The 25,878-nt window shown below is 40.0% G+C and overlaps 24 non-coding genes across 24 annotated transcripts; all 24 read right to left on the bottom strand.

Moving 5' to 3' along the window:
* Positions 1-1,383: 1,383 nt before the first annotated feature.
* On the bottom strand, positions 1,384-1,456 carry trnar-ucu (transfer RNA arginine (anticodon UCU)). Its single transcript has one exon. It is a non-coding gene; the product is annotated as a tRNA-Arg (tRNA).
* Positions 1,457-2,423: 967 nt separating this feature from the next.
* On the bottom strand, positions 2,424-2,496 carry trnar-ucg (transfer RNA arginine (anticodon UCG)). The gene has a single exon. It is a non-coding gene; the product is annotated as a tRNA-Arg (tRNA).
* Positions 2,497-3,140: 644 nt separating this feature from the next.
* On the bottom strand, positions 3,141-3,213 carry trnar-ucu (transfer RNA arginine (anticodon UCU)). Its single transcript has one exon. It is a non-coding gene; the product is annotated as a tRNA-Arg (tRNA).
* Positions 3,214-4,180: 967 nt separating this feature from the next.
* Positions 4,181-4,253, bottom strand: trnar-ucg (transfer RNA arginine (anticodon UCG)). Its single transcript has one exon. It is a non-coding gene; the product is annotated as a tRNA-Arg (tRNA).
* A 644-nt stretch (positions 4,254-4,897) lies between these two features.
* Positions 4,898-4,970, bottom strand: trnar-ucg (transfer RNA arginine (anticodon UCG)). Its single transcript has one exon. It is a non-coding gene; the product is annotated as a tRNA-Arg (tRNA).
* A 644-nt stretch (positions 4,971-5,614) lies between these two features.
* trnar-ucg (transfer RNA arginine (anticodon UCG)) lies at positions 5,615-5,687 on the bottom strand. The gene has a single exon. It is a non-coding gene; the product is annotated as a tRNA-Arg (tRNA).
* Positions 5,688-6,331: 644 nt separating this feature from the next.
* trnar-ucg (transfer RNA arginine (anticodon UCG)) lies at positions 6,332-6,404 on the bottom strand. The gene has a single exon. It is a non-coding gene; the product is annotated as a tRNA-Arg (tRNA).
* A 644-nt stretch (positions 6,405-7,048) lies between these two features.
* Positions 7,049-7,121, bottom strand: trnar-ucg (transfer RNA arginine (anticodon UCG)). The gene has a single exon. It is a non-coding gene; the product is annotated as a tRNA-Arg (tRNA).
* A 644-nt stretch (positions 7,122-7,765) lies between these two features.
* trnar-ucg (transfer RNA arginine (anticodon UCG)) lies at positions 7,766-7,838 on the bottom strand. The gene has a single exon. It is a non-coding gene; the product is annotated as a tRNA-Arg (tRNA).
* Positions 7,839-8,482: 644 nt separating this feature from the next.
* On the bottom strand, positions 8,483-8,555 carry trnar-ucg (transfer RNA arginine (anticodon UCG)). Its single transcript has one exon. It is a non-coding gene; the product is annotated as a tRNA-Arg (tRNA).
* Positions 8,556-9,200: 645 nt separating this feature from the next.
* On the bottom strand, positions 9,201-9,273 carry trnar-ucg (transfer RNA arginine (anticodon UCG)). Its single transcript has one exon. It is a non-coding gene; the product is annotated as a tRNA-Arg (tRNA).
* A 644-nt stretch (positions 9,274-9,917) lies between these two features.
* trnar-ucg (transfer RNA arginine (anticodon UCG)) lies at positions 9,918-9,990 on the bottom strand. The gene has a single exon. It is a non-coding gene; the product is annotated as a tRNA-Arg (tRNA).
* A 4,496-nt stretch (positions 9,991-14,486) lies between these two features.
* Positions 14,487-14,559, bottom strand: trnar-ucg (transfer RNA arginine (anticodon UCG)). Its single transcript has one exon. It is a non-coding gene; the product is annotated as a tRNA-Arg (tRNA).
* A 644-nt stretch (positions 14,560-15,203) lies between these two features.
* trnar-ucg (transfer RNA arginine (anticodon UCG)) lies at positions 15,204-15,276 on the bottom strand. Its single transcript has one exon. It is a non-coding gene; the product is annotated as a tRNA-Arg (tRNA).
* A 1,325-nt stretch (positions 15,277-16,601) lies between these two features.
* On the bottom strand, positions 16,602-16,674 carry trnar-ucg (transfer RNA arginine (anticodon UCG)). Its single transcript has one exon. It is a non-coding gene; the product is annotated as a tRNA-Arg (tRNA).
* Positions 16,675-17,315: 641 nt separating this feature from the next.
* On the bottom strand, positions 17,316-17,388 carry trnaq-uug (transfer RNA glutamine (anticodon UUG)). Its single transcript has one exon. It is a non-coding gene; the product is annotated as a tRNA-Gln (tRNA).
* Positions 17,389-18,032: 644 nt separating this feature from the next.
* Positions 18,033-18,105, bottom strand: trnar-ucg (transfer RNA arginine (anticodon UCG)). Its single transcript has one exon. It is a non-coding gene; the product is annotated as a tRNA-Arg (tRNA).
* Positions 18,106-18,749: 644 nt separating this feature from the next.
* Positions 18,750-18,822, bottom strand: trnar-ucg (transfer RNA arginine (anticodon UCG)). Its single transcript has one exon. It is a non-coding gene; the product is annotated as a tRNA-Arg (tRNA).
* Positions 18,823-20,183: 1,361 nt separating this feature from the next.
* On the bottom strand, positions 20,184-20,256 carry trnar-ucg (transfer RNA arginine (anticodon UCG)). The gene has a single exon. It is a non-coding gene; the product is annotated as a tRNA-Arg (tRNA).
* A 608-nt stretch (positions 20,257-20,864) lies between these two features.
* On the bottom strand, positions 20,865-20,937 carry trnar-ucg (transfer RNA arginine (anticodon UCG)). The gene has a single exon. It is a non-coding gene; the product is annotated as a tRNA-Arg (tRNA).
* Positions 20,938-21,581: 644 nt separating this feature from the next.
* trnar-ucg (transfer RNA arginine (anticodon UCG)) lies at positions 21,582-21,654 on the bottom strand. Its single transcript has one exon. It is a non-coding gene; the product is annotated as a tRNA-Arg (tRNA).
* Positions 21,655-24,413: 2,759 nt separating this feature from the next.
* On the bottom strand, positions 24,414-24,486 carry trnar-ucg (transfer RNA arginine (anticodon UCG)). The gene has a single exon. It is a non-coding gene; the product is annotated as a tRNA-Arg (tRNA).
* A 608-nt stretch (positions 24,487-25,094) lies between these two features.
* trnar-ucg (transfer RNA arginine (anticodon UCG)) lies at positions 25,095-25,167 on the bottom strand. Its single transcript has one exon. It is a non-coding gene; the product is annotated as a tRNA-Arg (tRNA).
* Positions 25,168-25,775: 608 nt separating this feature from the next.
* trnar-ucg (transfer RNA arginine (anticodon UCG)) lies at positions 25,776-25,848 on the bottom strand. Its single transcript has one exon. It is a non-coding gene; the product is annotated as a tRNA-Arg (tRNA).
* Positions 25,849-25,878: the final 30 nt, after the last annotated feature.

Below are 25,878 nucleotides of genomic sequence, written 5' to 3'. Positions count from 1 at the left end.
TTATCCATTAGGCCACGCAGCCTGTTACATATACCCCTATATGACATCATGCAGACGTTGTTTTGCCACAATAGACATGAAAATTGCGAACCTGTCCGAATGAGGAAAGCTAGTGATATTGAACAAGTACGAAGAGACGCTATCCCTCAATCTTGTGATGCATAATCAGACACAATATTACTCAGGCCTCGCACTCTTAGATTATTAAATTATATAACAATGTCCTAGCTTTTCAAAGCAAGAAGAACAAAGCCTTATCTCGGGAAATTGCGAACATGTCCAAAATTGCTGAGCTAATGAAATTAAACAACAATGAGGAGAGTCAAACCCTCAATCTTCTGATTTGAAGTCAAACACCTTATCCATTATGCGACACACTCTACTCCACATAATCCTATATGACATCATTCAGACGTTGTTTTGCAACAATAGACATCAAATTTGTGAACCGGTCCGAATGAGGAAAGCTAGTGATATTGAACAAGTATGAAGAGACGCTATCCCTCAATCTTGTGATGCAGAATCAGACACAATATTTCACGGGTCTCGCATTCTTAGATCATTGAAGTTGCATAACAATATCCTAGCATTTCAAAGCAACAAGAAAAAAGACTTATTTCAGGAAATTGCAAACAAGTCTAAATTACCTGCGTTTATGAAATTAAACGACCACGAACGGACTCGAACCCTCAATCTTCTGATTTGAAGTCAGACGCCTTATCCATTAGGCCACGCAGCCTGTTACATATACTCCTATATGACATCATGCAGACGTTGTTTTGCCAAAATAGACATGAAAATTGCGAACCTGTCCGAATGAGGAAAGCTAGTGATATTGAACAAGTACGAAGAGACGCTATCGCTCAATCTTGTGATGCATAATCAGACACAATATTACTCAGGCCTCGCACTCTTAGATTATTAAATTATATAACAATGCCCTAGCTTTTCAAAGCAAGAAGAACAAAGCCTTATCTCGGGAACTTGCGAACATGTCCAAAATTGCTGAGCTATTGAAATTAAACAACAATGAGGAGAGTCAAACCCTCCAGCTTCTGATTTGAAGTCAAACACCTTATCCATTATGCGACACACTCTACTCCACATAATCCTATATGACATCATTCAGACGTTGTTTTGCAACAATAGACATCAAATTTGTTAACCGGTCCGAATGAGGAAAGCTAGTGATATTGAACAAGTATGAAGAGACGCTATCCCTCAATCTTGTGATGCAGAATCAGACACAATATTTCACGGGTCTCGCATTCTTAGATCATTGAAGTTGCATAACAATATCCTAGCATTTCAAAGCAACAAAAACAAAGACTTATTTCAGGAAAATGCAAACAAGTCTAAATTAACTGCGTTTATGAAATTAAACGACCACGAAGGGACTCGAACCCTCAACCTTCTGATTAGAAGTCAGACGCCTTATCCATTAGGCCACGCAGCCTGTTACTTAATATATTCGTTCAAAATTGTGAACCGGTCAGAACGAGGAAAGCTACGGATATTGAACAAGTAGGAAGAGACGCTATCCCTCAAGCTTGTGATGCAGAATCAGACAAAACATTTCAAGGGTCTCGCATTCTTAGATCATTGAAGTTGCATAACAATATCCTAGCATTTCAAAGCAACAAGAACAAAGACTTATTTCAGGAAGTTGCAAACAAGTCTAAATTACCTGCGTTTATGAAATTAAACGACCACGAAGTGACTCGAACCCTCAATCTTCTGATTCGAAGACAGACTCCTTATCCATTAGGCCACGCAGCCTGTTACATATACCCCTATATGACATCATGCAGACGTTGTTTTGCCACAATAGACATGAAAATTGCGAACCTGTCCGAATCAGGAAAGCTAGTGATATTGAACAAGTACGAAGAGACGCTATCCCTCAATCTTGTGATGCATAATCAGACACAATATTACTCAGGCCTCGCACTCTTAGATTATTAAATTGTATAACAATGTCCTAGCTTTTCAAAGCAAGAAGAACAAAGCCTTATCTCGGGAAATTGCGAACATGTCCAAAATTGCTGAGCTAATGAAATTGAACAACAATGAGGAGAGTCAAACCCTCAATCTTCTGATTTGAAGTCAAACACCTTATCCATTATGCGACACACTCTACTCCACATAATCCTATATGACATCATTCAGACGTTGTTTTGCAACAATAGACATCAAATTTGTGAACCGGTCCGAATGAGGAAAGCTAGTGATATTGAACAAGTATGAAGAGACGCTATCCCTCAATCTTGTGATGCAGAATCAGACACAATATTTCACGGGTCTCGCATTCTTAGATCATTGAAGTTGCATAACAATATCCTAGCATTTCAAAGCAACAAGAACAAATACTTATTTCAGGAAATTGCAAACAAGTCTAAATTAACTGCGTTTATGAAATTAAACGACCACGAAGGGACTCGAACCCTCAATCTTCTGATTCGAAGTCAGACGCCTTATCCATTAGGCCACACAGCCTTTTACATATACTCCTATATGACATCATGCAGACGTTGTTTTGCCACAATAGACATGAAAATTGCGAACCTGTCCGAATGAGGAAAGCTAGTGATATTGAACAAGTACGAAGAGACGCTATCGCTCAATCTTGTGATGCATAATCAGACACAATATTACTCAGGCCTCGCACTCTTAGATTATTAAATTATATAACAATGCCCTAGCTTTTCAAAGCAAGAAGAACAAAGCCTTATCTCGGGAACTTGCGAACATGTCCAAAATTGCTGAGCTATTGAAATTAAACAACAATGAGGAGAGTCAAACCCTCCAGCTTCTGATTTGAAGTCAAACACCTTATCCATTATGCGACACACTCTACTCCACATAATCCTATATGACATCATTCAGACGTTGTTTTGCAACAATAGACATCAAATTTGTTAACCGGTCCGAATGAGGAAAGCTAGTGATATTGAACAAGTATGAAGAGACGCTATCCCTCAATCTTGTGATGCAGAATCAGACACAATATTTCACGGGTCTCGCATTCTTAGATCATTGAAGTTGCATAACAATATCCTAGCATTTCAAAGCAACAAAAACAAAGACTTATTTCAGGAAAATGCAAACAAGTCTAAATTAACTGCGTTTATGAAATTAAACGACCACGAAGGGACTCGAACCCTCAACCTTCTGATTAGAAGTCAGACGCCTTATCCATTAGGCCACGCAGCCTGTTACTTAATATATTCGTTCAAAATTGTGAACCGGTCAGAACGAGGAAAGCTACGGATATTGAACAAGTAGGAAGAGACGCTATCCCTCAAGTTTGTGATGCAGAATCAGACAAAACATTTCAAGGGTCTCGCATTCTTAGATCATTGAAGTTGCATAACAATATCCTAGCATTTCAAAGCAACAAGAACAAAGACTTATTTCAGGAAATTGCAAACAAGTCTAAATTACCTGCGTTTATGAAATTAAACGACCACGAAGTGACTCGAACCCTCAATCTTCTGATTCGAAGACAGACTCCTTATCCATTAGGCCACGCAGCCTGTTACATATACCCCTATATGACATCATGCAGACGTTGTTTTGCCACAATAGACATGAAAATTGCGAACCTGTCCGAATGAGGAAAGCTAGTGATATTGAACAAGTACGAAGAGACGCTATCCCTCAATCTTGTGATGCATAATCAGACACAATATTACTCAGGCCTCGCACTCTTAGATTATTAAATTGTATAACAATGTCCTAGCTTTTCAAAGCAAGAAGAACAAAGCCTTATCTCGGGAAATTGCGAACATGTCCAAAATTGCTGAGCTAATGAAATTGAACAACAATGAGGAGAGTCAAACCCTCAATCTTCTGATTTGAAGTCAAACACCTTATCCATTATGCGACACACTCTACTCCACATAATCCTATATGACATCATTCAGACGTTGTTTTGCAACAATAGACATCAAATTTGTGAACCGGTCCGAATGAGGAAAGCTAGTGATATTGAACAAGTATGAAGAGACGCTATCCCTCAATCTTGTGATGCAGAATCAGACACAATATTTCACGGGTCTCGCATTCTTAGATCATTGAAGTTGCATAACAATATCCTAGCATTTCAAAGCAACAAGAACAAATACTTATTTCATGAAATTGCAAACAAGTCTAAATTAACTGCGTTTATGAAATTAAACGACCACGAAGGGACTCGAACCCTCAATCTTCTGATTCGAAGTCAGACGCCTTATCCATTAGGCCACACAGCCTTTTACATATACTCCTATATGACATCATGCAGACGTTGTTTTGCCACAATAGACATGAAAATTGCGAACCTGTCCGAATGAGGAAAGCTAGTGATATTGAACAAGTACGAAGAGACGCTATCCCTCAATCTTGTGATGCATAATCAGACACAATATTACTCAGGCCTCGCACTCTTAGATTATTAAATTATATAACAATGTCCTAGCTTTTCAAAGCAAGAAGAACAAAGCCTTATCTCGGGAAATTGCGAACATGTCCAAAATTGCTGAGCTAATGAAATTAAACAACAATGAGGAGAGTCAAACCCTCAATCTTCTGATTTGAAGTCAAACACCTTATCCATTATGCGACACACTCTACTCCACATAATCCTATATGACATCATTCAGACGTTGTTTTGCAACAATAGACATCAAATTTGTGAACCGGTCCGAATGAGGAAAGCTAGTGATATTGAACAAGTATGAAGAGACGCTATCCCTCAATCTTGTGATGCAGAATCAGACACAATATTTCACGGGTCTCGCATTCTTAGATCATTGAAGTTGCATAACAATATCCTAGCATTTCAAAGCAACAAGAACAAAGACTTATTTCAGGACATTGCAAACAAGTCTAAATTAACTGCGTTTATGAAATTAAACGACCACGAAGGGACTCGAACCCTCAATCTTCTGATTCGAAGTCAGACGCCTTATCCATTAGGCCACGCAGCCTGTTACATATACTCCTATATGACATCATGCAGACGTTGTTTTGCCAAAATAGACATGAAAATTGCGAACCTGTCCGAATGAGGAAAGCTAGTGATATTGAACAAGTACGAAGAGACGCTATCCCTCAATCTTGTGATGCATAATCAGACACAATATTACTCAGGCCTCGCACTCTTAGATTATTAAATTATATAACAATGCCCTAGCTTTTCAAAGCAAGAAGAACAAAGCCTTATCTCGGGAAATTGCGAACATGTCCAAAATTGCTGAGCTAATGAAATTAAACAACAATGAGGAGAGTCAAACCCTCCAGCTTCTGATTTGAAGTCAAACACCTTATCCATTATGCGACACACTCTACTCCACATAATCCTATATGACATCATTCAGACGTTGTTTTGCAACAATAGACATCAAATTTGTGAACCGGTCCGAATGAGGAAAGCTAGTGATATTGAACAAGTATGAAGAGACGCTATCCCTCAATCTTGTGATGCAGAATCAGACACAATATTTCACGGGTCTCGCATTCTTAGAACATTGAAGTTGCATAACAATATCCTAGCATTTCAAAGCAACAAGAAAAAAGACTTATTTCAGGAAATTGTAAACAAGTCTAAATTAACTGCGTTTATGAAATTAAACGACCACGAAGGGACTCGAACCCTCAATCTCCTGATTCGAAGTCAGACGCCTTATCCATTAGGCCTCGCAGCCTGTTACATATACTCCTATATGACATCATGCAGACGTTGTTTTGCCAAAATAGACATGAAAATTGCGAACCTGTCCGAATGAGGAAAGCTAGTGATATTGAACAAGTACGAAGAGACGCTATCCCTCAATCTTGTGATGCATAATCAGACACAATATTACTCAGGCCTCGCACTCTTAGATTATTAAATTATATAACAATGTCCTAGCTTTTCAAAGCAAGAAGAACAAAGCCTTATCTCGGGAAATTGCGAACATGTCCAAAATTGCTGAGCTAATGAAATGAAACAACAATGAGGAGAGTCAAACCCTCAATCTTCTGATTTGAAGTCAAACACCTTATCCATTATGCGACACACTCTACTCCACATAATCCTATATGACATCATTCAGACGTTGTTTTGCAACAATAGACATCAAATTTGTGAACCGGTCCGAATGAGGAAAGCTAGTGATATTGAACAAGTATGAAGAGACGCTATCCCTCAATCTTGTGATGCAGAATCAGACACAATATTTCACGGGTCTCGCATTCTTAGAACATTGAAGTTGCATAACAATATCCTAGCATTTCAAAGCAACAAGAACAAAGACTTACTTCAGGAAATTGCAAACAAGTCTAAAGTAACTGCGTTTATGAAATTAAACGACCACGAAGGGACTCGACCCCTCAATCTTCTGATTCGAAATCAGACGCCTTATCCATTAGGCCACGCAGCCTTTTACATATACTCCTATATGACATCATGCAGACGTTGTTTTGCCACAATAGACATGAAAATTGCGAACCTGTCCGAATGAGGAAAGCTAGTGATATTGAACAAGTACGAAGAGACGCTATCCCTCAATCTTGTGATGCATAATCAGACACAATATTACTCAGGCCTCGCACTCTTAGATTATTAAATTATATAACAATGTCCTAGCTTTTCAAAGCAAGAAGAACAAAGCCTTATCTCGGGAAATTGCGAACATGTCCAAAATTGCTGAGCTAATGAAATTAAACAACAATGAGGAGAGTCAAACCCTCAATCTTCTGATTTGAAGTCAAACACCTTATCCATTATGCGACACACTCTACTCCACATAATCCTATATGACATCATTCAGACGTTGTTTTGCAACAATAGACATCAAATTTGTGAACCGGTCCGAATGAGGAAAGCTAGTGATATTGAACAAGTATGAAGAGACGCTATCCCTCAATCTTGTGATGCAGAATCAGACACAATATTTCACGGGTCTCGCATTCTTAGAACATTGAAGTTGCATAACAATATCCTAGCATTTCAAAGCAACAAGAAAAAAGACTTATTTCAGGAAATTGTAAACAAGTCTAAATTAACTGCGTTTATGAAATTAAACGACCACGAAGGGACTCGAACCCTCAATCTTCTGATTCGAAGTCAGATGCCTTATCCATTAGGCCACGCAGCCTGTTACATATACTCCTATATGACATCATGCAGACGTTGTTTTGCCAAAATAGACATGAAAATTGCGAACCTGTCCGAATGAGGAAAGCTAGTGATATTGAACAAGTACGAAGAGACGCTATCCCTCAATCTTGTGATGCATAATCAGACACAATATTACTCAGGCCTCGCACTCTTAGATTATTAAATTATATAACAATGTCCTAGCTTTTCAAAGCAAGAAGAACAAAGCCTTATCTCGGGAAATTGCGAACATGTCCAAAATTGCTGAGCTAATGAAATGAAACAACAATGAGGAGAGTCAAACCCTCAATCTTCTGATTTGAAGTCAAACACCTTATCCATTATGCGACACACTCTACTCCACATAATCCTATATGACATCATTCAGACGTTGTTTTGCAACAATAGACATCAAATTTGTGAACCGGTCCGAATGAGGAAAGCTAGTGATATTGAACAAGTATGAAGAGACGCTATCCCTCAATCTTGTGATGCAGAATCAGACACAATATTTCACGGGTCTCGCATTCTTAGATCATTGAAGTTGCATAACAATATCCTAGCATTTCAAAGCTACAAGAACAAATACTTATTTCAGGAAATTGCAAACAAGTCTAAAGTAACTGCGTTTATGAAATTAAACGACCACGAAGGGACTCGACCCCTCAATCTTCTGATTCGAAATCAGACGCCTTATCCATTAGGCCACGCAGCCTTTTACATATACTCCTATATGACATCATGCAGACGTTGTTTTGCCACAATAGACATGAAAATTGCGAACCTGTCCGAATGAGGAAAGCTAGTGATATTGAACAAGTACGAAGAGACGCTATCCCTCAATCTTGTGATGCATAATCAGACACAATATTACTCAGGCCTCGCACTCTTAGATTATTAAATTATATAACAATGTCCTAGCTTTTCAAAGCAAGAAGAACAAAGCCTTATCTCGGGAAATTGCGAACATGTCCAAAATTGCTGAGCTAATGAAATGAAACAACAATGAGGAGAGTCAAACCCTCAATCTTCTGATTTGAAGTCAAACACCTTAGCCATTATGCGACACACTCTACTCCACATAATCCTATATGACATCATTCAGACGTTGTTTTGCAACAATAGACATCAAATTTGTGAACCGGTCCGAATGAGGAAAGCTAGTGATATTGAACAAGTATGAAGAGACGCTATCCCTCAATCTTGTGATGCAGAATCAGACACAATATTTCACGGGTCTCGCATTCTTAGATCATTGAAGTTGCATAACAATATCCTAGCATTTCAAAGCAACAAGAACAAAGACTTATTTCAGGACATTGCAAACAAGTCTAAATTAACTGCGTTTATGAAATTAAACGACCACGAAGGGACTCGAACCCTCAATCTTCTGATTCGAAGTCAGACGCCTTATCCATTAGGCCACGCAGCCTGTTACATATACTCCTATATGACATCATGCAGACGTTGTTTTGCCAAAATAGACATGAAAATTGCGAACCTGTCCGAATGAGGAAAGCTAGTGATATTGAACAACTACGAAGAGACGCTATCCCTCAATCTTGTGATGCATAATCAGACACAATAAAACTCAGGCCTCGCACTCTTAGATTATTAAATTATATAACAATGTCCTAGCTTTTCAAAGCAAGAAGAACAAAGCCTTATCTCGGGAAATTGCGAACATGTCCAAAATTGCTGAGCTAATGAAATGAAACAACAATGAGGAGAGTCAAACCCTCAATCTTCTGATTTGAAGTCAAACACCTTATCCATTATGCGACACACTCTACTCCACATAATCCTATATGACATCATTCAGACGTTGTTTTGCAACAATAGACATCAAATTTGTGAACCGGTCCGAATGAGGAAAGCTAGTGATATTGAACAAGTATGAAGAGACGCTATCCCTCAATCTTGTGATGCAGAATCAGACACAATATTTCACGGGTCTCGCATTCTTAGATCATTGAAGTTGCATAACAATATCCTAGCATTTCAAAGCAACAAGAACAAAGACTTATTTCAGGACATTGCAAACAAGTCTAAATTAACTGTGTTTATGAAATTAAATCAACCACGAAGGGACTCGAACCCTCAATCTTCTGATTCGAAGTCAGACGCCTTATCCATTAAGCCACGCAGCCTGTTACATATACTCCTATATGACATCATGCAGACGTTGTTTTGCCACAATAGACATGAAAATTGCGAACCTGTCCGAATGAGGAAAGCTAGTGATATTGAACAAGTACGAAGAGACGCTATCCCTCAATCTTGTGATGCATAATCAGACACAATATTACTCAGGCCTCGCACTCTTAGATTATTAAATTATATAACAATGTCCTAGCTTTTCAAAGCAAGAAGAACAAAGCCTTATCTCGGGAAATTGCGAACATGTCCAAAATTGCTGAGCTAATGAAATTAAACAACAATGTGGAGAGTCAAACCCTCAATCTTCTGATTTGAAGTCAAACACCTTATCCATTATGCGACACACTCTACTCCACATAATCCTATATGACATCATTCAGACGTTGTTTTGCAACAATAGACATCAAATTTGTGAACCGGTCCGAATGAGGAAAGCTAGTGATATTGAACAAGTATGAAGAGACGCTATCCCTCAATCTTGTGATGCAGAATCAGACACAATATTTCACGGGTCTCGCATTCTTAGATCATTGAAGTTGCATAACAATATCCTAGCATTTCAAAGCAACAAGAACAAATACTTATTTCAGGAAATTGCAAACAAGTCTAAATTAACTGCGTTTATGAAATTAAACGACCACGAAGGGACTCGAACCCTCAATCTTCTGATTCGAAGTCAGACGCCTTATCCATTAGACCACGCAGCCTGTTACATATACTCCTATATGACATCATGCAGACGTTGTTTTGCCACAATAGACATGAAATTTGCGAACCTGTCCGAATGAGGAAAGCTAGTGATATTGAACAAGTACGAAGAGACGCTATCCCTCAATCTTGTGATGCATAATCAGACACAATATTACTCAGGCCTCGCACTCTTAGATTATTAAATTATATAACAATGTCCTAGCTTTTCAAAGCAAGAAGAACAAAGCCTTATCTCGGAAAATTGCGAACATGTCCAAAATTGCTGAGCTAATGAAATAAAACAACAATGAGGAGAGTCAAACCCTCAATCTTCTGATTTGAAGTCAAACACCTTATCCATTATGCGACACACTCTACTCCACATAATCCTATATGACATCATTCAGACGTTGTTTTGCAACAATAGACATCAAATTTGTGAACCGGTCCGAATGAGGAAAGCTAGTGATATTGAACAAGTACGAAGAGACGCTATCCCTCAATCTTGTGATGCAGAATCAGACACAATATTTCTCAGGCCTCGCACTCTTAGATTATTAAATTGTATAACAATGTCCTAGCTTTTCAAAGCAAGAAGAACAAAGCCTTATCTCGGAAAATTGCGAACATGTCCAAAATTGCTGAGCTAATGAAATTAAACAACAATGAGGAGAGTCAAACCCTCATTCTTCTGATTTGAAGTCAAACACCTTATCCATTATGCGACACACTCTACTCCACATAATCCTATATGACATCATTCAGACGTTGTTTTGCAACAATAGACATCAAATTTGTGAACCGGTCCGAATGAGGAAAGCTAGTGATATTGAACAAGTATGAAGAGACGCTATCCCTCAATCGAGAGCTTCTGGTCAGCGGGGTGGTGGCACCGGGATCCTCATCTCTCCCAAGTGGTCATTCTCTCTTTCTCCCCTTACCCATCTGTCTATCGCCTCCTTTGAATTCCATGCTGTCACAGTTACCAGCCCTTTCAAGCTTAACATCCTTATCATTTATCGCCCTCCAGGTTCCCTTGGAGAGTTCATCAATGAGCTTGATGCCTTGATAAGCTCCTTTCCTGAGGACGGCTCACCTCTCACCTCACCTCTACCTTTGACTCATTCCTCTCTGCCTCCTTCTTTCCACTCCTCTCCTCTTTTGACCTCACCCTCTCACCTTCCCCCCCTACTCACAAGGCAGGCAATACGCTTGACCTCATCTTTACTAGATGCTGTTCTTCCACTAACCTCATTGCAACTCCCCTCCAAGTCTCCGACCACTACCTTGTATCCTTTTCCCTCTCGCTCTCATCCAACACTTCCCACACTGTCCCTACTCGGATGTTATCGCGCCGTCCCAACTTTCGCTCTCTCTCCCCCGCTACTCTCTCCTCTTCCATCCTATCATCTCTTCCCTCTGCCCAAACCTTCTCCAACCTATCTCCTGATTCTGCCTCCTCAACCCTCCTCTCCTCCCTTTCTGCATCCTTTGACTCTCTATGTCCCCTATCCTCCAGGCCGGCTCGGTCCTCCCCTCCCGCTCCGTGGCTCGACGACTCATTGCGAGCTCACAGAACAGGGCTCCGGGCAGCCGAGCGGAAATGAGGGAAAACTCGCCTCCCTGCGGACCTGGCATCCTTTCACTCCCTCCTCTCTACATTTTCCTCTTCTGTCTCTGCTGCTAAAGCCACTTTCTACCACTCTAAATTCCAAGCATCTGCCTCTAACCCTAGGAAGCTCTTTGCCACCTTCTCCTCCCTCCTGAATCCTCCTCCCCCCCCCCCCCCTCCTCCCTCTCTGCAGACGACTTCGTCAACCATTTTGAAAAGAAGGTCGACGACATCCGATCCTCGTTTGCTAAGTCAAACGACACCGCTGGTTCTGCTCACACTGCCCTACCCTGTGCTTTGACCTCTTTCTCCCCTCTCTCTCCAGATGAAATCTCGCGTCTTGTGACGGCCGGCCGCCCAACAACCTGCCCGCTTGACCCTATCCCCTCCTCTCTTCTCCAGACCATTTCCGGAGACCTTCTCCCTTACCTCACCTCGCTCATCAACTCATCCTTGACCGCTGGCTACGTCCCTTCCGTCTTCAAGAGAGCGAGAGTTGCACCCCTTCTGAAAAAACCTACACTCGATCCTTCCGATGTCAACAACTACAGACCAGTATCCCTTCTTTCTTTTCTCTCCAAAACTCTTGAACGTGCCGTCCTTGGCCAGCTCTCCTGCTATCTCTCTCAGAATGACCTTCTTGATCCAAATCAGTCAGGTTTCAAGACTAGTCACTCAACTGAGACTGCTCTTCTCTGTATCACGGAGGCGCTCCGCACTGCTAAAGCTAACTCTCTCTCCTCTGCTCTCATCCTTCTAGACCTATCGGCTGCCTTCGATACTGTGAACCATCAGATCCTCCTCTCCACCCTCTCCGAGTTGGGCATCTCCGGCGCGGCCCACGCTTGGATTGCGTCCTACCTGACAGGTCGCTCCTACCAGGTGGCGTGGCGAGAATCTGTCTCCTCACCACGCGCTCTCACCACTGGTGTCCCCCAGGGCTCTGTTCTAGGCCCTCTCCTATTCTCGCTATACACCAAGTCACTTGGCTCTGTCATAACCTCACATGGTCTCTCCTATCATTGCTATGCAGACGACACACAATTAATCTTCTCCTTTCCCCCTTCTGATGACCAGGTGGCGAATCGCATCTCTGCATGTCTGGCAGACATATCAGTGTGGATGACGGATCACCACCTCAAGCTGAACCACGGCAAGACGGAGCTGCTCTTCCTCCCGGGGAAGGACTGCCCGTTCCATGATCTCGCCATCACGGTTGACAACTCCATTGTGTCCTCCTCCCAGAGCGCTAAGAACCTTGGCGTGATCCTGGACAACACCCTGTCGTTCTCAACTAACATCAAGGCGGTGGCCCGTTCCTGTAGGTTCATGCTCTACAACATCCGCAGAGTACGACCCTGCCTCACACAGGAAGCGGCGCAGGTCCTAATCCAGGCACTTGTCATCTCCCGTCTGGATTACTGCAACTCGCTGTTGGCTGGGCTCCCTGCCTGTGCCATTAAACCCCTACAACTCATCCAGAACGCCGCAGCCCGTCTGGTGTTCAACCTTCCCAAGTTCTCTCACGTCACCCCGCTCCTCCGCTCTCTCCACTGGCTTCCAGTTGAAGCTCGCATCCGCTACAAGACCATGGTGCTTGCCTACGGAGCTGTGAGGGGAACAGCACCTCAGTACCTTCAGGCTCTGATCCGGCCCTACACCCAAACAAGGGCACTGCGTTCATCCACCTCTGGCCTGCTCGCCTCCCTACCACTGAGGAAGTACAGTTCCCGCTCAGCCCAGTCAAAACTGTTCGCTGCTCTGGCACCCCAATGGTGGAACAAACTCCCTCACGACGCCAGGACAGCGGAGTCAATCACCACCTTCCGGAGACACCTGAAACCCCACCTCTTCAAGGAATACCTAGGATAGGATAAAGCAATCCTTCTGCCCCCCCCCCCCCTTAAAAGATTTAGATGCACTATTGTAAAGTGGCTGTTCCACTGGATGTCATAAGGTGAATGCACCAATTTGTAAGTCGCTCTGGATAAGAGCGTCTGCTAAATGACTTAAATGTAAATGTAAATCTTGTGATGCAGAATCAGACATAATATTTCACGGGTCTCGCATTCTTAGATCATTGAAGTTGCATAACAATATCCTAGCATTTCAAAGCAACAAGAACAAAGACTTATTTCAGGACATTGCAAACAAGTCTAAATTAACTGCGTTTATGAAATTACACGACCACGAGGGGACTCAAATCCTCAATCTTCTGATTCAAAGTCAGACGCCTTATCCATTAGGCCACGCAGCCTGTTACATAAACTGCTATATGACATTATCCAGACGTTGTTTTGCAACAATAGACATGATAATTGCGAACCTGTCCGAATGAGGAAAGCTAGTGATATTGAACAAGTACGAAGAGACACTATCCCTCAATCTTGAGATGCATAATCAGACACAATATTACTCAGGTCTCGCACTCTTAGATTATTAAATTATATAACAATGCCCTAGCTTTTCAAAGCAAGAAGAACAAAGCCTTATCTCGGGAAATTGCGAACATGTCCAAAATTGCTGAGCTAATGAAATTAAACAACAATGAGGAGAGTCAAACCCTCAATCTTCTGATTTGAAGTCAAACACCTTATCCATTATGCGACACACTCTACTCCACATAATCCTATATGACATCATTCAGACGTTGTTTTGCAACAATAGACATCAAATTTGTGAACCGGTCCGAATGAGGAAAGCTAGTGATATTGAACAAGTATGAAGAGACGCTATCCCTCAATCTTGTGATGCAGAATCAGACACAATATTTCACGGGTCTCGCATTCTTAGATCATTGAAGTTGCATAACAATATCCTAGCATTTCAAAGCAACAAGAACAAATACTTATTTCAGGAAATTGCAAAAAAGTCTAAATTAACTGTGTTTATGAAATTAAAAGACCACGAAGGGACTCGAACCCTCAATCTTCTGATTCGAAGTCAGACGCCTTATCCATTAAGCCACGCAGCCTGTTACATATACTCCTATATGACATCATGCAGACGTTGTTTTGCCACAATAGACATGAAAATTGCGAACCTGTCCGAATGAGGAAAGCTAGTGATATTGAACAAGTACGAAGAGACGCTATCCCTCAATCTTGTGTTGCATAATCAGACACAATATTACTCAGGCCTCGCACTCTTAGATTATTAAATTATATAACAATGTCCTAGCTTTTCAAAGCAAGAAGAACAAAGCCTTATCTCGGGAAATTGCGAACATGTCCAAAATTGCTGAGCTAATGAAATTAAACAACAATGAGGAGAGTCAAACCCTCAATCTTCTGATTTGAAGTCAAACACCTTATCCATTATGCGGCACACTCTACTCCACATAATCCTATATGACATCATTCAGACGTTGTTTTGCAACAATAGACATCAAATTTGTGAACCGGTCCGAATGAGGAAAGCTAGTGATATTGAACAAGTATGAAGAGACGCTATCCCTCAATCTTGTGATGCAGAATCAGACACAATATTTCACGGGTCTCGCATTCTTAGATCATTGAAGTTGCATAACAATATCCTAACATTTCAAAGCAACAAGAACAAAGAGTTATTTCAGGAAATTGCAAACAAGTCTAAATGAACTGCGTTTATGAAATTAATCGACCACGAAGGGACTCGAACCGTCAATCTTCTGATTCGAAGTCAGACGCCTTATCCATTAGGCCACGCAGCCTGTTACTTAATATACTCCTTCAAAATTGTGAACCGGTCCGAATGAGGAAAGCTAGTGATATTGAACAAGTACGAAGAGACACTATCCCTCAATCTTGAGATGCATAATCAGACACAATATTACTCAGGCCTCGCACTCTTAGATTATTAAATTGTATAACAATGTCCTAGCTTTTCAAAGCAAGAAGAACAAAGCCTTATCTCGGGAAATTGCGAACATGTCCAAAATTGCTCAGCTAATGAAATCAAACAACAATGAGGAGAGTCAAACCCTCAATCTTCTGATTTGAAGTCAAACACCTTATCCATTATGCGACACACTCTACACCACATAATCCTATATGACATCATTCAGACGTTGTTTTGCAACAATAGACATCAAATTTGTGAACCGGTCCGAATGAGGAAAGCTAGTGATATTGAACAAGTATGAAGAGACGCTATCCCTCAATCTTGTGATGCAGAATCAGACACAATATTTCACGGGTCTCGCATTCTTAGATCATTGAAGTTGCATAACAATATCCTAGCATTTCAAAGCAACAAGAACAAAGACTTATTTCAGGAAATTGCAAACAAGTCTAAATTAACTGCGTTTATGAAATTAAACGATCACGAAGGGACTCGAACCCTCAATCTTCTGATTCGAAGTCAGACGACTTATCCATTAGGCCACTCAGCCTGTTACACATACTTCTATATGACATCATTCAGACGTTGTTTTGCCACAATAGACATGAAAATTGCGAACCTGTCCGAATGAGGAAAGCTAGTGATATTGAACAAGTACGAAGAGACGCTATCCCTCAATCTTGTGATGCATAATCAGACACAATATTACTCAGGCCTCGCACTCTTAGATTATTAAATTTTATAACAATGTCCTAGCTTTTCAAAGCAAGAAGAACAAAGCCTTATCTCGGGAAATTGCGAACATGTCCAAAATTGCTGAGCTAATGAAATTAAACAACAATGAGGAGAGTCAAACCCTCAATCTTCTGATTTGAAGACAAACACCTTATCCATTATGCGACACACTCTACTCCACATAATCCTATATGACATCATTCAGATGTTGTTTTGCAACAATAGACATCAAATTTGTGAACCGGTCCGAATGAGGAAAGCTAGTGATATTGAACAAGTATGAAGAGACGCTATCCCTCAATCTTGTGATGCAGAATCAGACATAATATTTCACGGGTCTCGCATTCTTAGATCATTGAAGTTGCATAACAATATCCTAGCATTTCAAAGCAACAAGAAGAAAGACTTATTTCAGGAAATTGCAAACAAGTCTAAATGAACTGCGTTTATGAAATTAAATGACTACGAAGGGACTCGAACCCTCAATCTTCTGATTCGAAATCAGACGCCTTATCCATTAGGCCACGCAGCCTGTTACATATACTCCTATATGACATTATGCAGACGTTGTTTTGCAACAATAGACATGATAATTGCGAACCTGTCCGAATGAGGAAAGCTAGTGATATTGAACAAGTACGAAGAGACACTATCCCTCAATCTTGAGATGCATAATCAGACACAATATTACTCAGGCCTTGCACTCTTAGATTATTAAATTGTATAACAATGTCCTAGCTTTTCAAAGCAAGAAGAACAAAGCCTTATCTCGGGAAATTGCGAACATGTCCAAAATTGCTCAGCTAATGAAATCAAACAATGAGGAGAGTCAAACCCTCAATCTTCTGATTTGAAGTCAAACACCTTATCCATTATGCGACACACTCTACACCACATAATCCTATATGACATCATTCAGATGTTGTTTTGCAACAATAGACATCAAATTTGTGAACCGGTCCGAATGAGGAAAGCTAGTGATATTGAACAAGTATGAAGAGACGCTATCCCTCAATCTTGTGATGCACAATCAGACATAATATTTCACGGGTCTCGCATTCTTAGATCATTGAAGTTGCATAACAATATCCTAGCATTTCAAAGCAACAAGAACAAAGACTTATTTCAGGAAATTGCAAACAAGTCTAAATGAACTGCGTTTATGAAATTAAACAACTACGAAGGGACTCGAACCCTCAATCTTCTGATTCAAAGTCAGACACCTTATCCATTAGGCCACGCAGCCTGTTACATATACTCCTATATGACATTATGCAGACGTTGTTTTGCAACAATAGACATGATAATTGCGAAACTGTCCGAATGAGGAAAGCTAGTGATATTGAACAAGTACGAAGAGACACTATCCCTCAATCTTGAGATGCATAATCAGACACAATATTACTCAGGCCTCGCACTCTTAGATTATTAAATTGTATAACAATGTAATAGCTTTTCAAAGCAAGAAGAACAAAGCCTTATCTCGGGAAATTGCGAACATGTCCAAAATTGCTGAGCTAATGAAATTAAACAACAATGAGGAGAGTCAAACCCTCAATCTTCTGATTTGAAGTCAAACACCTTATCCATTATGCGACACACTCTACTCCACATAATCCTATATGACATCATTCAGATGTTGTTTTGCAACAATAGACATCAAATTTGTGAACCGGTCCGAATGAGGAAAGCTAGTGATATTGAACAAGTATGAAGAGACGCTATCCCTCAATCTTGTGATGCAGAATCAGACATAATATTTCACGGGTCTCGCATTCTTAGATCATTGAAGTTGCATAACAATATCCTAGCATTTCAAAGCAACAAGAACAAAGACTTATTTCAGGAAATTGCAAACAAGTCTAAATGAACTGCGTTTATGAAATTAAACAACTACGAAGGGACTCGAACCCTCAATCTTCTGATTCGAAGTCAGACGCCTTATCCATTAGGCCACGCAGCCTGTTACATATACTCCTATATGACATTATGCAGACGTTGTTTTGCAACAATAGACATGATAATTGCGAACCGGTCCGAATGAGGAAAGCTAGTGATATTGAACAAGTACGAAGAGACACTATCCCTCAATCTTGAGATGCATAATCAGACACAATATTACTCAGGCCTCGCACTCTTAGATTATTAAATTGTATAACAATGTCCTAGCTTTTCAAAGCAAGAAGAACAAAGCCTTATCTCGGGAAATTGCGAACATGTCCAAAATTGCTCAGCTAATGAAATCAAACAACAATGAGGAGAGTCAAACCCTCAATCTTCTGATTTGAAGTCAAACACCTTATCCATTATGCGACACACTCTACACCACATAATCCTATATGACATCATTCAGACGTTGTTTTGCAACAATAGACATCAAATTTGTGAACCGGTCCGAATGAGGAAAGCTAGTGATATTGAACAAGTATGAAGAGACGCTATCCCTCAATCTTGTGATGCAGAATCAGACACAATATTTCACGGGTCTCGCATTCTTAGATCATTGAAGTAGCATAACAATATCCTAGCATTTCAAAGCAACAAGAACAAAGACTTATTTCAGGAAATTGCAAACAAGACTAAATTAACAAAGTTTATGAAATTAAACGATCACGAAGGGACTCGAACCCTCAACCTTCTGATTCGAAGTCAGACGCCTTATCCATTAGGCCAAGCAGCCTGTTACATATATTCCTACATGACATCATGCAGACGTTGTTTTGCCACAATAGACATGAAAATTGCGAACCTGTCCGAATGAGGAAAGCTAGTGATATTGAACAAGTACGAAGAGACGCTATCCCTCAATCTTGTGATGCATAATCAGACACAATATTACTCAGGCCTCGCACTCTTAGATTATTAAATTGTATAACAATGTCCTAGCTTTTCAAAGCAAGAAGAACAAAGCCTTATCTCGGGAAATTGCGAACATGTCCAAAATTGCTGAGCTAATGAAATTAAACAACAATGAGGAGAGTCAAACCCTCAATCTTCTGATTTGAAGTCAAACACCTTATCCATTATGCGACACACTCTACTCCACATAATCCTATATGACATCATTCAGACGTTGTTTTGCAACAATAGACATCAAATTTGTGAACCGGTCCGAATGAGGAAAGCTAGTGATATTGAACAAGTATGAAGAGACGCTATCCCTCAATCTTGTGATGCAGAATCAGACACAATATTTCACGGGTCTCGCATTCTTAGATCATTGAAGTTGCATAACAATATCCTAGCATTTCAAAGCAACAAGAAAAAAGACTTATTTCAGGACATTGCAAACAAGTGTAAATTTACTGCATTTATGAAATTAAACGACCACGAATGAACTCGAACCCTCAATCTTCTGATTCGAAGTCAGACACCTTATCCATTAAGCCACGCAGCCTGTTCCATATCCTCCTATATGACATCATGCAGACGTTGTTTTGCCACAATAGACATGAAAATTGCAAACCTGTCCGAATGAGGAAAGCTAGTGATATTGAACAAGTACGAAGAGACGCTATCCCTCAATCTTGTGATGCATAATCAGACACAATATTACTCAGGCCATGCACTCTTAGATTATTAAATTATATTACAATGTCCTAGCTTTTCAAAGCAAGAAGAACAAAGCCTTATCTCGGGAAATTGCGAACATGTCCAAAATTGCTGAGCTAATGAAATTAAACAACAATGAGGAGAGTCAAACCCTCCAGCTTCTGATTTGAAGTCAAACACCTTATCCATTATGCGACACACTCTACTCCACATAATCCTATATGACATCATTCAGACGTTGTTTTGCAACAATAGACATCAAATTTGTGAACCGGTCCGAATGAGGAAAGCTAGTGATATTGAACAAGTATGAAGAGACGCTATCCCTCAATCTTGTAATGCAGAATCAGACACAATATTTCACGGGTCTCGCATTCTTAGATCATTGAAGTTGCATAACAATATCCTAGCATTTCAAAGCAACAAGAACAAAGAGTTATTTCAGGAAATTGCAAACAAGTCTAAATGAACTGCGTTTATGAAATTAAACAACCACGAAGGGACTCGAACCCTCAATCTTCTGATTCGAAGTCAGACGCCTTATCCATTAGGCCACGCAGCCTGTTACTTAATATACTCCTTCAAAATTGTGAACCGGTCCGAATGAGGAAAGCTAGTGATATTGAACAAGTACGAAGAGACGCTATCCCTCAATCTTGTGATGCATTATCAGACACAATATTTCTCAGGCCTCGCACTCTTAGATTATTAAATTGTATAACAGTGTCCTAGCTTTTCAAAGCAAGAAGAACAAAGCCTTATCTCGGGAAATTGCGAACATGTCCAAAATTGCTGAGCTAATGAAATTAAACAACAATGAGGAGAGTCAAACCCTCAATCTTCTGATTTGAAGTCAAACACCTTATCCATTATGCGACACACTCTACACCACATAATCCTATATGACATCATTCAGACGTTGTTTTGCAACAATAGACATCAAATTTGTGAACCGGTCCGAATGAGGAAAGCTAGTGATATTGAACAAGTATGAAGAGACGCTATCCCTCAATCTTGTGATGCAGAATCAGACACAATATTTCACGGGTCTCGCATTCTTAGATCATTGAAGTAGCATAACAATATCCTAGCATTTCAAAGCAACAAGAACAAAGACTTATTTCAGGAAATTGCAAACAAGTCTAAATTAACAAAGTTTATGAAATTAAACGATCACGAAGGGACTCGAACCCTCAACCTTCTGATTCGAAGTCAGACGCCTTATCCATTAGGCCAAGCAGCCTGTTACATATATTCCTACATGACATCATGCAGACGTTGTTTTGCCACAATAGACATGAAAATTGCGAACCTGTCCGAATGAGGAAAGCTAGTGATATTGAACAAGTACGAAGAGACGCTATCCCTCAATCTTGTGATGCATAATCAGACACAATATTACTCAGGCCTCGCACTCTTAGATTATTAAATTGTATAACAATGTCCTAGCTTTTCAAAGCAAGAAGAACAAAGCCTTATCTCGGGAAATTGCGAACATGTCCAAAATTGCTGAGCTAATGAAATTAAACAACAATGAGGAGAGTCAAACCCTCAATCTTCTGATTTGAAGTCAAACACCTTATCCATTATGCGACACACTCTACTCCACATAATCCTATATGACATCATTCAGATGTTGTTTTGCAACAATAGACATCAAATTTGTGAACCGGTCCGAATGAGGAAAGCTAGTGATATTGAACAAGTATGAAGAGACGCTATCCCTCAATCTTGTGATGCAGAATCAGACATAATATTTCACGGGTCTCGCATTCTTAGATCATTGAAGTTGCATAACAATATCCTAGCATTTCAAAGCAACAAGAACAAAGACTTATATCAGGAAATTACAAACAAGTCTAAATGAACTGCGTTTATGAAATTAAACGACTACGAAGGGACTCGAACCCTCAATCTTCTGATTCGAAGTCAGACGCCTTATCCATTAGGCCACGCAGCCTGTTACATATACTCCTATATGACATTATGCAGACGTTGTTTTGCAACAATAGACATGATAATTGCGAACCTGTCCGAATGAGGAAAGCTAGTGATATTGAACAAGTACGAAGAGACACTATCCCTCAATCTTGAGATGCATAATCAGACACAATATTACTCAGGCCTCGCACTCTTAGATTATTAAATTGTATAACAATGTCCTAGCTTTTCAAAGCAAGAAGAACAAAGCCTTATCTCGGGAAATTGCGAACATGTCCAAAATTGCTCAGCTAATGAAATCAAACAACAATGAGGAGAGTCAAACCCTCAATCTTCTGATTTGAAGTCAAACACCTTATCCATTATGCGACACACTCTACACCACATAATCCTATATGACATCCTTCAGACGTTGTTTTGCAAGAATAGACATCAAATTTGTGAACCGGTCCGAATGAGGAAAGCTAGTGATATTGAACAAGTATGAAGAGACGCTATCCCTCAATCTTGTGATGCAGAATCAGACACAATATTTCACGGGTCTCGCATTCTTAGATCATTGAAGTAGCATAACAATATCCTAGCATTTCAAAGCAACAAGAACAAAGACTTATTTCAGGAAATTGCAAACAAGTCTAAATTAACAAAGTTTATGAAATTAAACGATCACGAAGGGACTCGAACCATCAACCTTCTGATTCGAAGTCAGACGCCTTATCCATTAGGCCAAGCAGCCTGTTACATATATTCCTACATGACATCATGCAGACGTTGTTTTGCCACAATAGACATGAAAATTGCGAACCTGTCCGAATGAGGAAAGCTAGTGATATTGAACAAGTACGAAGAGACGCTATCCCTCAATCTTGTGATGCATAATCAGACACAATATTACTCAGGCCTCGCACTCTTAGATTATTAAATTGTATAACAATGTCCTAGCTTTTCAAAGCAAGAAGAACAAAGCCTTATCTCGGGAAATTGCGAACATGTCCAAAATTGCTGAGCTAATGAAATGAAACAACAATGAGGAGAGTCAAACCCTCAATCTTCTGATTTGAAGTCAAACACCTTATCCATTATGCGACACACTCTACTCCACATAATCCTATATGACATCATTCAGACGTTGTTTTGCAACAATAGACATCAAATTTGTGAACCGGTCCGAATGAGGAAAGCAAGTGATATTGAACAAGTATGAAGAGACGCTATCCCTCAATCTTGTGATGCAGAATCAGACACAATATTTCACGGGTCTCGCATTCTTAGATCATTGAAGTTGCATAACAATATCCTAGCATTTCAAAGCAACAAGAAAAAAGACTTATTTCAGGACATTGCAAACAAGTGTAAATTAACTGCATTTATGAAATTAAACGACCACGAATGAACTCGAACCCTCAATCTTCTGATTCGAAGTCAGACACCTTATCCATTAAGCCACGCAGCCTGTTCCATATACTGCTATATGACATCATGCAGACGTTGTTTTGCCACAATAGACATGAAAATTGCAAACCTGTCCGAATGAGGAAAGCTAGTGATATTGAACAAGTACGAAGAGACGCTATCCCTCAATCTTGTGATGCATAATCAGACACAATATTACTCAGGCCATGCACTCTTAGATTATTAAATTATATTACAATGTCCTAGCTTTTCAAAGCAAGAAGAACAAAGCCTTATCTCGGGAAATTGCGAACATGTCCAAAATTGCTGAGCTAATGAAATTAAACAACAATGAGGAGAGTCAAACCCTCCAGCTTCTGATTTGAAGTCAAACACCTTATCCATTATGCGACACACTCTACTCCACATAATCCTATATGACATCATTCAGACGTTGTTTTGCAACAATAGACATCAAATTTGTGAACCGGTCCGAATGAGGAAAGCTAGTGATATTGAACAAGTATGAAGAGACGCTATCCCTCAATCTTGTAATGCAGAATCAGACACAATATTTCACGGGTCTCGCATTCTTAGATCATTGAAGTTGCATAACAATATCCTAGCATTTCAAAGCAACAAGAACAAAGAGTTATTTCAGGAAATTGCAAACAAGTCTAAATGAACTGCGTTTATGAAATTAAACAACCACGAAGGGACTCGAACGCTCAATCTTCTGATTCGAAGTCAGACGCCTTATCCATTAGGCCACGCAGCCTGTTACTTAATATACTCCTTCAAAATTGTGAACCGGTCCGAATGAGGAAAGCTAGTGATATTGAACAAGTACGAAGAGACGCTATCCCTCAATCTTGTGATGCATTATCAGACACAATATTTCTCAGGCCTCGCACTCTTAGATTATTAAATTGTATAACAATGTCCTAGCTTTTCAAAGCAAGAAGAACAAAGCCTTATCTCGGGAAATTGCGAACATGTCCAAAATTGCTGAGCTAATGAAATTAAACAACAATGAGGAGAGTCAAACCCTCAATCTTCTGATTTGAAGTCAAACACCTTATCCATTATGCGACACACTCTACTCCACATAATCCTATATGACATCATTTAGACGTTGTTTTGCAACAATAGACATCAAATTTGTGAACCGGTCCGAATGAGGAAAGCTAGTGATATTGAACAAGTATGAAGAGACGCTATCCCTCAATCTTGTGATGCAGAATCAGACACAATATTTCACGGGTCTCGCATTCTTAGATCATTGAAGTTGCATAACAATATCCTAGCATTTCAAAGCAACAAGAACAAAGAGTTATTTCAGGAAATTGCAAACAAGTCTAAATGAACTGCGTTTATGAAATTAAACGACCACGAAGGGACTCAAACCCTCAATCTTCTGATTCGAAGTCAGACGCCTTATCCATTAGGCCACGCAGCCTGTTACTTAATATACTCCTTCAAAATTGTGAACCGGTCCGAATGAGGAAAGCTAGTGATATTGAACAAGTACGAAGAGACGCTATCCCTCAATCTTGTGATGCAGAATCAGACACAATATTTCTCAGGCCTCGCACTCTTAGATTATTAAATTGTATAACAATGTCCTAGCTTTTCAAAGCAAGAAGAACAAAGCCTTATCTCGGGAAATTGCGAACATGTCCAAAATTGCTGAGCTAATGAAATTAAACAACAATGAGGAGAGTCAAACCCTCAATCTTCTGATTTGAAGTAAAACACCTTATCCATTATGCGACACACTCTACTCCACATAATCCTATATGACATCATTTAGACGTTGTTTTGCAACAATAGACATCAAATTTGTGAACCGGTCCGAATGAGGAAAGCTAGTGATATTGAACAAGTATGAAGAGACGCTATCCCTCAATCTTGTGATGCAGAATCAGACACAATATTTTACGGGTCTCGCATTCTTAGATCATTGAAGTTGCATAACAATATCCTAGCATTTCAAAGCAACAAGAACAAAGAGTTATTTCAGGAAATTGCAAACAAGTCTAAATGAACTGCGTTTATGAAATTAAACGACCACGAAGGGACTCAAACCCTCAATCTTCTGATTCGAAGTCAGACGCCTTATCCATTAGGCCACGCAGCCTGTTTCTTAATATACTCCTTCAAAATTGTGAACCGGTCCGAATGAGGAAAGCTAGTGATATTGAACAAGTACGAAGAGACGCTATCCCTCAATCTTGTGATGCAGAATCAGACACAATATTTCTCAGGCCTCGCACTCTTAGATTATTAAATTGTATAACAATGTCCTAGCTTTTCAAAGCAAGAAGAACAAAGCCTTATCTCGGGAAATTGCGAACATGTCCAAAATTGCTGAGCTAATGAAATTAAACAACAATGAGGAGAGTCAAACCCTCAATCTTCTGATTTGAAGTAAAACACCTTATCCATTATGCGACACACTCTACTCCACATAATCCTATATGACATCATTTAGACGTTGTTTTGCAACAATAGACATCAAATTTGTGAACCGGTCCGAATGAGGAAAGCTAGTGATATTGAACAAGTATGAAGAGACGCTATCCCTCAATCTTGTGATGCAGAATCAGACACAATATTTTACGGGTCTCGCATTCTTAGATTTTTGAAGTTGCATAACAATATCCTAGCATTTCAAAGCAACAAGAACAAAGAGTTATTTCAGGAAATTGCAAACAAGTCTAAATGAACTGCGTTTATGAAATTAAACGACCACGAAGGGACTCGAACCCTCAATCTTCTGATTCGAAGTCAGACGCCTTATCCATTAGGCCACGCAGCCTGTTTCTTAATATACTCCTTCAAAATTGTG

Source organism: Salvelinus fontinalis, chromosome 15 (assembly GCF_029448725.1).
Source record: "Salvelinus fontinalis isolate EN_2023a chromosome 15, ASM2944872v1, whole genome shotgun sequence".
NCBI classification, from domain to species: Eukaryota; Metazoa; Chordata; class Actinopteri; order Salmoniformes; family Salmonidae; genus Salvelinus; species Salvelinus fontinalis.
Note: the sequence above shows the minus strand (reverse complement) of the source record. Positions and strands in the feature narration are given on the sequence as shown.